This window comes from Balaenoptera physalus (genome assembly GCF_965194825.1).
Source record: "Balaenoptera physalus genome assembly, chromosome: 11".
Classification (NCBI taxonomy): Eukaryota; Metazoa; Chordata; class Mammalia; order Artiodactyla; family Balaenopteridae; genus Balaenoptera; species Balaenoptera physalus.
The window spans coordinates 20,811,272-20,822,748 of NC_138896.1; the positions used below are offsets into that span (position 1 = coordinate 20,811,272).

Genomic DNA, 11,477 nt, shown 5'->3' on the forward strand with positions numbered 1-11,477 from the left:
CAGAAATGTAGGGCACTTTTTTTTTTTTTCCTGTGGAGTTTTAGTACACATATTCTACCAAATGATACTAAAGTATTTTTTAACTGTAAGGAAGACACACATGAGCACGAAATCTTGTTTTTAAAAGGGAAGAATGAAAAATATAAATTAACGAATTGAGTCCAGCTAAACCGCTGGTTTGTGGGAAGTAGTAATAATTTGATCTTTTTTAATGTTAATTTCAGTGTCATTTGTCACTTTTTAATGCTTGTCTGCTAAGAGTCCAGACGATCGTGACAGAGTAGATCTTGCACCCAAAGTCCCCTGACTTGATAAACACCCATTATGACCCAATTTGGAACATGTTAGTATTGGAGTCCAGTAATATAGGACACAAACACCAGTTTAATGATCCTCTCATAAAACAAAATGCAAGTGATCCTATTGTAACTTGGAAGAAAAGTAACGCCCCCCCAAAATTCAGTCGGTGTTACTTCTGTTTGCCAGTCGGTTGTGGTTAGCCAGATTGTTTGACTCCAATACGGATTACTTGATATGGCAAGACCTCCACACTCCAATATCAAGCTGTTTTAAACAAACAGCCTCGTTTAGACACCCCAATAATGTACAGATGATACCACCAGACCAAGGAACTATTGGACTCGAAATCTCAGCAGCTGCAGGGCATCTAACCTGATCCATAGGAAGAATTTTCACACACTGCAGAAAATGTAGAGCGGAAGCAAAACAGCCTTAACGCTCCCATGTTGAACTTGCCTATGTTCTTTGTCTTTCCACAGCTTAAGTTCCCTTTCAGTCTCTTGATAGAAAGTACTTAAAACAGGACATACCCCAGAGAAGAGCAAGCCACGTTTCTCATGGCACTCGGCCCATCCTCCCTTAAGACAGACTTAAAGGAGCTGCCTTCAACTCAGAGAGCTCTATTCTTTGACATGCTTAAGAGATCCGGGATTTCACCTGAAATCATTCTGGCTAATAGTCACGTGAGACGGACGAGTTACCTACGTATTTCTTAACCACACTAAAGGCAGCAAAGTGAATCTAATAAATAGTTACTAGTGTAACAGCTATACCTCACTCTAAGAGTAAGCCTGCCCACATACACTGAGCAGCCAAGTAAAAAGCCTACAACTCTCTAGAAAGTTAAGTGGCTCTTAAAAGAGCCTTTGGATTACAAAAGTCGTCTGGTGGCTGAATCTCTTTACTTGGAATTACTGTATTTAGTGACAGCCTTGCTGCCCTCGCACACCGCATGCTTGGCCAATTCCCCAGGAAGCAGCAAGCGCACTGCTGTCTGGATCTCCCTGGATGTGACGGTCGAACGCTTGTTGTAATGCGCCAAGCGGGACGCCTCCCCTGCAATGCGCTCAAACATATCATTAACAAAAGAATTCATAACGCTCACGGCCTTCGAAGAAATACCGGCATCCGGATGAACTTGTTTCAGTACTTTATAGATATAAAGTGAATAGCTTTCTTTGCGAGGTCTGCTGCGCTTTTTCCCCTTTTTCTGAGTTTGTGTCACGGCTTTCTTGAAGCCTTTCTTAGAAATTGCACTACCCTTAATACTCTGCTCCAGCATCACCAATCTACAGCTTTATGACAGCAAACCAGCAGCAATCGCTCCGCTAAAGCGTGATATTTATAGGCGCGGAGCTCAGATGACGTATTGGGGAGCTCACATCTGATTGGATAATGGGTAGTGGCGTGTATGCAAATGAGGTGATTCCAGTATGGTTCTCTGATTGGATATAAGGGTATCAGCCAATCAAATAGTAAATCACAACCCACCGTACCTACTCTAACGGTATTTCTTTCCATTATAACAGATCAGTATTCTTATAGTGACGTCTGGACGTGGCAAGCAGGGTGGCAAGGCACGTACTAAGGCCAAATGTCGTTCGTCCAGAGCCGACCTGCAGTTCCCTGTGGGCCGAGTCCACCACCTTCTCTGCAAGGGCAATTACATGGAGCGGATTGGGGCCGGTGCGCCGATTTACCTGGCAGCGGTGCTGGAGTACCTGACGGCCGAGGTCCTGGAGCTGGCGGGCAACGCGGCCCGTGACAACAAGAAGATGCGCATCATCCCGCGTCACCTGCAGCTGGCCATCCGTAATGACGAAGAACTCAACAAGCTGCTGGGCGGTGTGACCATCGCGCAAGGCGGCGTCCTACCCAACATCCAGGCGGTGCTGCTGCCCAAGAAGACCGAGAGCCACCACCACAAGGTCTAGTGCAAGTAACACCTCACAAGTTGCAAAGCCAAGCAAGTAACCTGAACGTCTAAAGGAGAAAAGCCCCAAACTGAAACCAAAGCCACTCACAATTACTGAGAAGCAGCTTAGGTTTACAAAGAGACTACAGAGCAGTGACTGGCACCAAAAAAGAACTGACCACAACTCCTAACGCTAACAGAACTCTGGAAAGTATCTAGCTCCGGTGACTGACACCTCTGAAACAGTTTAACTTCATAAAAATTTTTACAACAAAACTCGTGAACTTGGGTGTAAATTTTTTACATTTCAGGGTAGATAGAGCAAAGATCCTGGCGGGCTTCTGGCGGGATAGGGGTGGGGTTGGAGGAGATGCCATTCTCCTTGGGGAAAGGGGCAAATTTAGGACTGTTCTGACAATGAACACAATTCCGAAGAAAAAGAATTAAGACGCATAATCTTTAGTGAGGATAAAATTAGACTAAATGAATGGGTTAGAAGCAAAGAAAGACTTGTGAAGTTGCAGCTTTTGGCTTAACTCATGTTTGGAGAGCATGTCTACAGAATGTCAGCCAAGCAGCTAACAAATGAGCATGCATCACGGCTTCTTGTTCTCTCAAGTGCTTTCTAGCAAGGGATTTCCAAGAGTTCTAGGATGGTTCCATATCCTGAAATCTCTAAGCATGACATGCTAAGCCAAAAGATAAAAGACATACTTGACAGCTAATTACGTGAAAAACAGCAAACAGGTTGATAGTGTGTAGGATAAATCTCAAACAAGACATACCATTTTTATGGTAAAATACTATCAATATTAGAGTGGGTAAGTAATGTGACAAGGCAGCTTTCTACCACCAATTATTCAGGAATAGTAGGCACTGAATTCAACAGATTTAACCACTGAAAATGAAGCAAAATATTTTGTTGATCCTTTAGCACTGCCTATGAGTAAACACCCACAGAGACAACTGACAAATAAGAAAGCAGCCAAATACAAAATTCTTGTACGAAAATGAAAGCATCAAAAATTTCCAAACACAACACAAAGATCTACATGTTTATAATTTAAAAATTCCTTAAACAGTTGCCAAGTTAAAATTTGAACACTACTCTTGTCTATAAACATATACCCAAACCTATATATAGAATTGAAGTGTTCTAAAATTACAAAAACACACTTTTAAAAAAACTATGTTAACACATTTAAAAATAATGATGAAATGTAAGAGTTTCTGGAAAAATATAAATTGCTTAAATTGAACCTAGAAAGCAGTGAGGACTAAGATAAATGGGAAAAAAAATCATCGATGAGCTACCATCCTCTTAGATATTTAAGGAAAATAGAAATCTATGGCTAAGGAAGTGGTTCCAGATTATGAAAAAAAGTATATTTTTGAAGAAATATAAAATCTAATGAAAAAAGCATGCTACTAAGTGCAGTGCAATATAAGTTTTAAATAACCCATAAATCTCCATTAAATGTGAACTAACTTTGGCAGCCCATTAAAAAATTACCAAACAATGACAAATGGGGATCTAAGAATGTGAGGTTGTTTCAATGTTGAGTGAAAGCAAGCAATTCACTTTATAAAGCCAAAGGGAAAAATAGTCTTGTTAAACTCAGAAGATGCTTAACATTTGCTAGTATGTTTAGTTGGATAGTTTTTGTTTCTTAGTGGAATAATAGTAGTTACTGTTAGCAGACTTTTTCTTATCATTATATTTTAATATTATTTGGACTATGTTAGACAAATCATTTAGAAATATTGAAAGGATTCTGCTGTAACAGAAGGAAAATAAAATTAGGTGCAAGTAACACCTGCAGGGTAATGCTTCACAATTAACTGGGAAATAATTATATTGGAAATCAACAGTTCTCTTCAGAGCCATCTTTCAGAAAAGGAGCTGTGACCAAGTTTCAAAAAAAATAGCATTTCAATGAGTCATTTATATTCAATGTAATATTAATTATAGCTACTTCAAAATGCTGGTGTTGAAATTAGAACATTCTTTAACACCATACACAAAAATAAACTCAAAATGGATTAAAGACCTTAAATGTAGGACCGGATACTAAAAAACTTAGAGGAAAACATAGGCAGAACACTGTTTGACATAAATCGCAGCAATATCTTTTTTGATCCATCTCCTAGAGTAATGGAAATAAAAACAAAAATAAATAAGTGGGACCTAATTAAACTCAAAAGCTTTTGCACAGCAAAGGAAACCATAAACAAAACGAAAAGACAACCCACAGAATGGGAGAAAAATTTGCAAACAATACGACCGACAAGGGATTAACCTCCAAAATTTACAAACAGCTCACGCTGCTCAATATCAAAAAACCAAACAACCCAATCAAAAAATGGGCAGAAGACCTAAATAGACATTTCTCCAAAGAAGATATACAGATGGCCAAGAGGTACATGAAAAGATGCTCAACATCGCTAATTATTAGAGAAATGCAAATCAAAACTACAATGAGATATCACCTTACATCAGTCAGAATGGCCATCATCAGAAAGTCTAGAAATAATCAGTGCTGGAGAGGGTGTGGAGAAAAGGTTGGTTTACATTCCCACCAACAGTACATTCTACACTGTTGGTGGGAATGTAAATTGATACAGCCACTATGGAGAACAGTATGGAGGTTCCTTAAAAAACTAAAAATAGAGCTACCGTATGATCCAGCAATCCCAGTCCTGGGCATATATCCGGAGGAAACCATAATTCAAAAAGATACATGCACCCCAGTGTTCACTGAAGCACTATTTACAATAGCCAAGACATGGAAGCAACCTAAATGTCCATCAACAGATGAATGGATAAAGAAGATGTGGTACATATATACAATGGAATATTAGCCATTAAAAAGGATGAAATCATGCCATATGCAGCAACATGGATGGACCTGGAGATTATCATACTAAGTGCAGTAAGTTGGACAGAGAAAGACAAACATCATATGATATCTCTTACATGTGAAATCCAGAAGAAAATGATATAAATGAACTTATTTACAAAACAGAAACAGACTCACAGAATTAGAGAATGAACTTATGGTTATGGGGGAGGGGGGAGAGGGGAAAAAGTAGGGGAGAGGGATAGATTGGGAGTTGGGGACTGACATATACACACTGCTATATTTAAAATAGGTAACCAGCAAGGACCTACTGTATGTCACAGGGAACTCTGCTCAATATTCTGTAATAACCTAACTGGGAAAAGAACTTGAAAAAGAATAGATACACGTATAACTCAATCAGTATGCTGTACACCGAAAACTAACATAACATTTGTTAATCAACTACACTCCAAAATAGAATAAAAATTTTAAAAAAAAATTTTAATGCTGGTATTAATCTATTATCCTCAGTTCATCTAAACTGTTATATGAGAAGCCATTTTAATAAGTAAAATAAAATCGGACTTTTTGGTGATTGATAGCAGTTTTTCATTTATAATTTCAGAAAGCCATAGCAAACACTTAGTAAAAGAATTGTAATATTCCACTGGAATCAGACTATGGAAAAATTGGGGAGAAGAAGGGGGGTTAAAGACAAATGAAATCAGGAGAAACAAGGGTAAATGAAGCTTGATGCTGAAGCCCAGAGGGGGAAATAAGTACATCTGATTACTATCTAAATGGGTAAATGAGGAGCCCAGGGGTTAAGTGAGCAATCATGCGCTAATGCAGTCTATTACGCAAAACAGGGGAAACTGCCTTACTGCTGTGAGTAATGAGTTACACAAGCATCAGCAGCACTGACAGAATTCAAATACACAAATTTATATTCAATGCAGTACAGTGAGTTTTTCTTTTTCTTTTTTTTACTACAACACATTAAGAAATCTGTTTTACTATATGAGCAAAATCACACTCAGAAATACACATGCATACAAATAACTTAAAAGTTTTCATAAACAATATGCCACTGTGGAAGGATTCGGAGATTACTGTTCTTAATTATTCCATTTTGTTCAACTGTTCTCTTGAGTATCCTATTTCACAAATGGTTCATGATTTGCTGTTTGGAACGCTGAAATGATAGGAATGGCTGGCTGATCCAAGCAGCTCATGAGGCACACAGGTTTAGCCAATAAAGAAACTGCACTCTCTGGCCAAAATATTCGTTCAAAGAGTGGGAATGCCACCCAGTCTTTCCTGGGATTCTCAGACCTGGAAATCGAAGGGACGCATTTGTACAGGTGCAGGGCAATCTGAAGACTTTAGAAAATTAATCTAGAACTGTCAGTGGCTAATCTCTTGTTCTTAGACCAAATTAAGAAAATGAAGGCAACATCAGAAAAAAGAAATTCTGTGGCTGCTGAGATTCCACCCTCTAAGGACTTAGTCCCAGCAGCTTTTCTTTCTGTTCTCAGGGTTATTCAGGTTACTTTTAATGTCTCCCCTATTTTTCCTTAATATATTTCAACTACGTGTTTCACTTGCAAGCACATTTGTCTGGCAAATTCAAGGGACAGCTTTCAACTTGGCACAACGAAAACCCTCTGTCCAGCACCACTGTCAATGAAATGTGTTTGGTCATTAATCTGGGTCCTTCATCTCAGTACTTTTTTTAGTACTGAAATGAAAATGGCCTTGTTTTTAATCTTGGTGTACCACTGAGAGATAAATACAGAATAAGGGAGAGAGAGGCAGAGGAGAAGGATGAAATTTAGTTAAGGGATGGAATTTTCCTCCTTCTTCTAATGATATAAGGCAATTAAAAGACAAATTTAACACCTAAAAAGGAGTATGGCTGGCCCTTTGAGAGTATTTGTGGATCATCAGAACATTCTGACGGGGTCATCCTTTCTGGGTGGGGATCCATTCCATGGAGTCATCTTTTCAATCCTTACCTCTATTGCCAGAATCCGTATGAGGGCAGTGAGATAACGTCAATCTGTCACTCATGGTTCCTTCTCTTACCCAATGAGTCATCTAAAATCTTGAAATTTTATCAGACCTGGATCACATTTAACTAAGTTTGCCTCCAAGCCCTTTCTACCCAGTAGAAATAAAAGTGACACCCTCTTGTCTTTTGATCTTGAACTTTACTTTCTTACATGGTCCAACTAAACTCATCAGTCTGTTAATCAACCAATAATATATGACCATCATATACTAATGGCACCCAAATAACATGATGCTGGAAATAAGAACTAAGCTTGCTGCATTCACTGAAATATAATAGTGATATTAGATCACAGTTTCCCCCTTAAAAAAATCTGGCAGCAAAATTTAGGTTTTCCCAAATGCATAGTCTCTCCTCTTGTTACCATAAAGAAATATAAAAAATAAATCCTGTGTGATATAAGTCATTTCATTCCTGATACCTTTCTTCTGATTCTCCTTAATCCCAACCTTTCAGGTTCTGCTTGGATTCTAGTTGGTATCTGTGTTCATTCTGGGTTATCCAGGATCTCAGATCATCTCAAGGGCCCCAGTAGGGCCTAAGTCCAATAACAAGTATTCTTATAAGAGACAGTAGAGAAGACACACAGAAGAGAAGATTGCGTGGAAGATGAAGGCAAAGATTGAAGCGATGCAGCTACAAATCAAGCAACACAAAAGATTCCTGGAAGCCACCAGAAACTAGAAGGGAAGCATGGGACAAATTATCTCTCAGAGCATCCAGAAAGAACCAATTCTGCCAGCACCTGATTTTGGACTTCGTCCTGCCAATATTACATGAGAACAAATTTCTGTTGTTTTAAACTACCCAGTTTGTGAAAATCTGTTACGGCGACCATAAGAAATACACTCTGTTAAGAGGATGAAAAGACAAGATACAGGTTCAAAGAAAATAGTTGCAAAATACATATTTGATAAAGGGCTAGTATCTAGAATATATAAAGAACTTCCAAAATTCAACAGTTAGAAAATGTTAAAGAATCCAATTAGAAAATGGACAAAAACCATGAAGGGACATTTCACCAAAAAGGGTATACAGACAGCAAATAAGCACATGAAAAGGTATTCAATACCATATGTTATTAGGGAACTGCAAATTAAAACCACAATGAGACACCACTATTATCTCACGCCTATTAGAATGACCAAAATCCAAAACACTGACAATACCAAATGCTAAGTAGGAGATGAAGCAACAGGAACACCCATTCATTGCTGTTTGCAACACACAATAGTATGGCCACTTTGGAAGACACAGTTTCTTACAATAGTAAATATTGGCTATTTGATCCAGTAACAGTGCTCCTAGGTATTTATCCAAATGAGTTTATATGTACATTCACACACATACACACAAAATGTTTATAGCAGCTTTATGCACAATTGCCAAAAACTGGAAACAACCAAGATGTTGTTCAACAGGTGAATGGATAAATAAACTATGTTACACCCATACAATGGAGTATTATTCAGTGATAAAAAGAAATGAACTATCAAGCCATGGAAAGGCATGGAGGAATCTTAAATGCATACTGCTAAGTGAAAGAAGCCAGTCTGAAAAGACTACATACTGTATGAGTCCAACTAATAATATCATGGAAAAGGTAAAACGATAGAGATAGTAAAAAGGCCAGCAGCTGCCAGGGTTTGGTGGTGGGAGGGGGCAAGGATGAACAGGTGGAGCACACAGGATTTTTAGGGCAGGGAAGCCACTCTGTATGCTACTATAAGGTAGATACACGACATTATGCATCTGTCAAAACCCATAGAACTTTACAACATAAAGAGTGAATCCTAGGGCTTCCCTGGTGGCACAGTGGTTGAGAATCTGCCTGCCAATGCAGGGGACACGGGTTCGAGCCCCAGTCTGGGAAGATCCCATATGCCGCGGAGCAACTAGGCCCGTGAGCCACAATTACTGAGCCTGTGCGTCTGGAGCCTGTGCTCTGCAACAAGAGAGACCACGATAACGAGAGGCCCGCGCACCGCGATGAAGAGTGGCCCCCACTTGCCGCAACTAGAGAAAGCCCTCGCACAGAAACGAAGACCCAACACACCCATAAATAATAAAATAAAATAAATTAAAAAAAAATTCTTTTAAAAAAAAAAGTGAATCCTAACACAAACTATAGACTTTAATAATAACATATCAATAGTGGTTCATTAATTGTAACAAATGTACCACACTAATGTAGAAGAAGAGGAGGTATATGAGAAGTCGCTGTACTTTCTGCACAATTTTTCTGCTTTAAACCTAAAACTGCTTTAAAAAATAAAGTCTATTAAAAAAAAAGCCAACTCCAAAAGATTACCTACTATAAATTCAATTTATAGTACATTCTTGAAATGACATAAGAAACAGAGGATATATTAGTGGCCCAAGAGTTGAGGAGGTGGTAGCAGAGAAGTATCTGTGGCTATAAAAAGGCAACAAGAGAAATCCTTGCGGTGATGGCAATATTCTATATCCTGATTAAATCAATAGCAATATCCTGGTTGTGATATTGTACTAAGTTTTGCAAGATGTTACCTTTGGGGGAAACTGAGTAAAGGGTGCATGGTATCTCTCTGCATTATTTCTTACAACTGCATGTGAATCTACCATGATCTCAAAATAAAAAAGTTTAATTTAAAAAATTTGTAGAATGCAGTGAAAGCCATGCTTAGAGGGAAATTTAGCACTAAATGTTTATATCAGAGAAGGTAAAAGTTCTCAAATCATTAATCTAAGTTTCAATGTTAAGACATGGAAAAAGAAGAGCAAGTAAGTTCAATTAAGCATAAAGAAAATAAAAACAAGAGGAGAACTCAATGAGATTAAAACAGAAAAATCACTGAAGCAAAAAGTCTTTTAAAAAGACCAGTACAATTGAAAAAGCTGTATCAAGACTGATAATAAAAGAGAGAAGACACAAATTACCAATCTCAAAATAGGGGATAAAATAACAGACTATTAAAATGATAATAAGGGAATAGAAACTAGCAGAATTCATCTAAGATAAATTATAGAAATTAAATATTCTTATATCTTAAAGAAACTGAAATAGTAATTAAAACCCTTCAGGAAATGAAACCGCTAGATCCAGATGGTTTCACTGGAGAATTCTACCGAATGTTTAAAGAAGAAATAACACTGATTTCACACAATCTCTTCCAGAATATAAAAGAAGATAAAATACTTCCCAACTCATTTTATGAGTCCAAAATTACCCTAATACTAAAATCAGACAAAAACAGTACAAACAAAAACTAGACCAATATTCCTTATGAACATTGATACAATATTAGCAAATCAAGTCCAGCAATGTAGATCAAAGAATGTAAGACTGGTTCAATATTCAAAATCGATCAGTGTAACCCACCATATTAACGGTATAAAGAAAAACAACATGATCACATCAGTGAATGCAGAAAAAACATTTGACAAAATTCATCAACCTTATCTGATTAAAAACTCTCAACAGACTAGTAGAAGAGAACTTTCTGTGTCTAATGAAGGGCATCTACAGATATCCTACAGGTAACACCATAACTAATGAAGAGAGACTCAGTGCCTCCCCATAAGGTCAGGAACAAGGCAAAGATATCCATCCTCACCATTAAATTCAACTTCACTTTGAAGTCCTCCATTGCACAATCAGGCAAGAAAAAGAAACTAAAGGCATATGGATCTGAAAGAAGGAAACAAAATTCCTTCTGTTCAAAGATGACAAGATGGTCTGTGTAGAAGAAAACAAGGAATCTACAAACAAAACAAAGCAAAAAAAAAAAAAAGACCTCCTAAAACTAATAGCTGCCAGGTAAAGGAACCACAATGTCTAAAATAATTTTGAAAAAGAAGAATAAAGTGGGAAGAATCACTCTCCCCAATTTCAAGATTTATTATGTATTACAGTAATCAAGGCTGTATAGTAACAGGAAAGGAATAGATAAATGTATCAGTGGACCAAAACAGAGAACCCACAAATTGTCCCACACAAGTATGGCCAACCGATTTTTGACAATGATGAAGAGAAATACAATGAAGGAAGAATAGTTTTTTCAACAAATGATGATGGAGCACTAGGCAAAAATAAGAACCTCCACTTAAGCCTCAAACCACTTACAAAAAGTAACTCAAAATGGATGGTAGATTTAAATGTAAAATATAAATCTATGAACCTTTTAGAAGAAAAGATATAAAAATATTTGGGATCTAGAGCTAGGCAAAAATGAAACCCAAATGATCCAGAAAAGAAAAAGTTGGTAAATCTCATCAAAAGTAAAAACTTCTGTTTTGTGAAAGTCCCTGTGGAAAGGATAAAAAGACAAACTATAGACATAAAAGAAATATATGCAAACTATAT

The 11,477-nt window shown here is 37.6% G+C and overlaps 2 pseudogenes across 2 annotated transcripts; one reads left to right on the forward strand and one right to left on the reverse strand.

The window, feature by feature from the left end:
* Positions 1-1,201: 1,201 nt before the first annotated feature.
* On the reverse strand, positions 1,202-1,596 carry LOC309638545 (histone H2B type 1-A pseudogene; annotated as a pseudogene). The gene has a single exon. The product of its transcript is annotated as a histone H2B type 1-A pseudogene (transcript).
* A 99-nt stretch (positions 1,597-1,695) lies between these two features.
* Positions 1,696-9,978, forward strand: LOC309638156 (histone H2A type 1-A pseudogene; annotated as a pseudogene). The gene is made up of 2 exons: positions 1,696-1,731; positions 1,830-9,978. The product of its transcript is annotated as a histone H2A type 1-A pseudogene (transcript).
* Positions 9,979-11,477: the final 1,499 nt, after the last annotated feature.